Source organism: Calcarisporiella thermophila (genome assembly GCF_041956535.1).
Source record: "Calcarisporiella thermophila strain CBS 279.70 unplaced genomic scaffold VTP21scaffold_26, whole genome shotgun sequence".
NCBI classification, from domain to species: Eukaryota; Fungi; Calcarisporiellomycota; class Calcarisporiellomycetes; order Calcarisporiellales; family Calcarisporiellaceae; genus Calcarisporiella; species Calcarisporiella thermophila.
Window position 1 is genome coordinate 1,119 of NW_027192216.1, and position 2,839 is coordinate 3,957.

Below are 2,839 nucleotides of genomic sequence, written 5' to 3' on the forward strand. Positions count from 1 at the left end.
ATTATTTGCATTCTAGGGGGTGTTCCGTGCTACGATGGATACAGGAAAGAGTTCTTCAATCTCTCTGCTCACGTCCTTTTTTGGTCCGGCGATATTCCCGCACTTACCAAGCTGACCGGATTCACTGGCCATAACTCATATTACGGCTGTCGTTTCTGTAATATACGAGGTCAATATTGCGAGCAAAAACGACGAGTATATTATCCTCTTGAGGGACAGCATCCACCATCGCCAAGGACGCATGAGCAGATAGTTGGGATATTAAATCAATTGGAAGAAGTAGAGAAACCTTCGATACAAGAGCATAAATTGCTTGTGCAAGCTACAGGTGACAATAGCTTTGTGATATTATTTTAATTTCTTGTTAATGACAGCATGCTATTTACATCCACATTTTACAAAAAAATGATATATAGGAGTTAAACATCGAACAATCCTCTTGGAACTTTGTGCAACTTCCATTCCAAGATCCTTTCCAATTGACATAATGCATTTATATTTCGAGAATATTGGTGAGTGATCCTTTTTTTATTGGCATAATCAGAATCATCTAATCCAATATTATATATCAATGCATATCACCGTTAATATCTCTTTTTAATCATTTATAGCACCTCTTATGTATTCTCACTGGAGTGATGATTTTGCATTCCCTGAAAGTCTCTGATAAATCGCGATCATGTTCTCTCCAATTCAACCTGGGAGAGAATCGGTGCCAGCATGAACGAATGTCGAAAAAATATTCCAATGGATTTTGGGAGACCACCTCGTGATATCTTTAAACACAGCAAGGGATTTAAAGCCGAAGAATGGATGAATTGGGTGGCACTATACTCGATCACCTTTCTTCAGGACCATTTACCGCCCAGGTATAGGAACTGGTCCTTGGGCGTGTATATTTATCGTTTACTAACTATTTTCACTATGTTCTTTATTTTACTCTAAGAGTAATAAGTGGGTGGTATCAATTTGTCTCTGCCGTTCGTCTTTGCCTCTCTTGGACAATATCAAGTAGGAATGTTCAGGAGATACGCAAAAAGTTAACCTATTTTCTCAACATTATTCAAGGTGCCTTTGAATAAGAGTAAACTTTTGCTTCTAATTCGTACTAATGGCTCTTCGGATATTTATGCGTATTGATTCAGTGAATACTCTGGGAATAATATTGCGTTTCTGTCTGCACACCGTATTGTATTTCACTATCTACTCCATGTAAGTGATTGCATTCTAGACTATGGCCCACCTTGGGCTTACTGGCAATTTCCTATGGAGAGATATTGTGGAATGCTTATTCCGTTTATCAGGTAAATTTTGTTGGTGTCAATTCGGATATCTGGTTTATTTGATTAATAATGATTTAAACACTGCAAATTTTTGCTTTTACTGATCACGAACTAGATCAAAAACATACCCGTATACTTCGCTTATACGCCAATTGAAATTGCGCGAGCAATTAAAACATGTTCGATTTATTCCTTCTTTTACCTTGGCCAATGCTACAAATCAAGAATCCTGCGCCTCTTGGACGAACGACAACATTCTAGGATTAAAAGACTATGAGGAAGAGCTTTATTGGCCGAAAAAAAAATATCTGCTTAATTACCAAGAATATCGTCGCCTCAGGGTGCATTATGCTACATTCCATGAAAGAAGACTTTCTGAAGTGCAGGCAGTATTTTATTACTAAGTTCCAGATCTGAGGTAATGAATTTATATATGATATGTTTGAAAATAGGGGGTGTCAAGAATAGGCACCCAATATGGCAGGCTTCGAACAAAGGATGGACACATCCTTGGCTCCATGAAATGTCATGGATATTCAAATGAATTTAGGCGAATTAACTATACAGTTGCTGTAAGTTTATCATCTATTTGTTTCCTTGAAAAGTTTTTATATGAATTTAATAGCGATATAGAAAATTGTGTATTAATATACAGTATACACCACTCCTATATTGTTACATAGGCAAACATGCTTGTCGATCGTAATGCCTGGTATCATGAAAGACCTGAAGATCTAGAGGAAAAGGAATTTTACGCGGAAGTTGAAGTAAGCATACGCTGCCATTTTTATCAAAAATAATATTATGAGACTTAACAAATTACCAATTTGAATGGCCAGTTTTATTTTCATCATATATATCGGGGAAGAAGCCATATGTTAGCATATGTGGACTGGGCAGGTAATTGTAGTAATGATGTGTATGATTTAAGAAGTTTTTCCACTCGAGGAGGAAAGGAATTTGTTGATGTAAGAGTACTCGATAGATGTGTAGGGTGGATCCAAAAAGGGCGGCAGATTTATGTCATTGACAAGGAACATTTTGCTAATCATACTTTTGGCAATTAATCTTTAATACTAATGCTCTTTGTACATATTGTTTACAGACATGCTGTGGTGACCGTAGCTATAAAGTACCCTCTTCATAGTATATCTTATATATGATTATAATACATACCCTCTTCATAGTATTTTATCCCTTTAGAGATCTAATTTAATTTGAGATATTTTGCTGTTAATTCCGGCCAAAAAAACGGCCAAGTAAAATTCCACAAAATTTTTTATGGCCGAGTTCTGGGCCAAAACAATGTAGTCACGTGACAATCCTATATACCCACCTATTAGGTTTCTTACACCTACACCTCAAATTTTAACGCAATTTGAAAGGATTTCTATATGGAACCTTGAATTTTGGCCAACTCCTGAGCCAAAACAATATAGTCACGTGATATTCCTATATACCCACCTTTCAGCTTTCTAACACCTACACCTCAAATTTGTTCGCATTTTTAAATGGTTTCTAATTGGAGCCTTAAATTTTCGCTAAGATTTTTATGC

At 36.4% G+C, this 2,839-nt stretch overlaps 2 annotated features.

Annotated features, from left to right (window-relative positions):
• Window positions 1-12: 12 nt before the first annotated feature.
• Window positions 13-29: a sequence feature (Short protein (VTP21DRAFT_6188, KAL1915800.1) was converted to a misc_feature.).
• A 78-nt stretch (window positions 30-107) lies between these two features.
• Window positions 108-132: a sequence feature (Short protein (VTP21DRAFT_6188, KAL1915800.1) was converted to a misc_feature.).
• Between the last annotated feature and the right edge of the window lie 2,707 nt (window positions 133-2,839).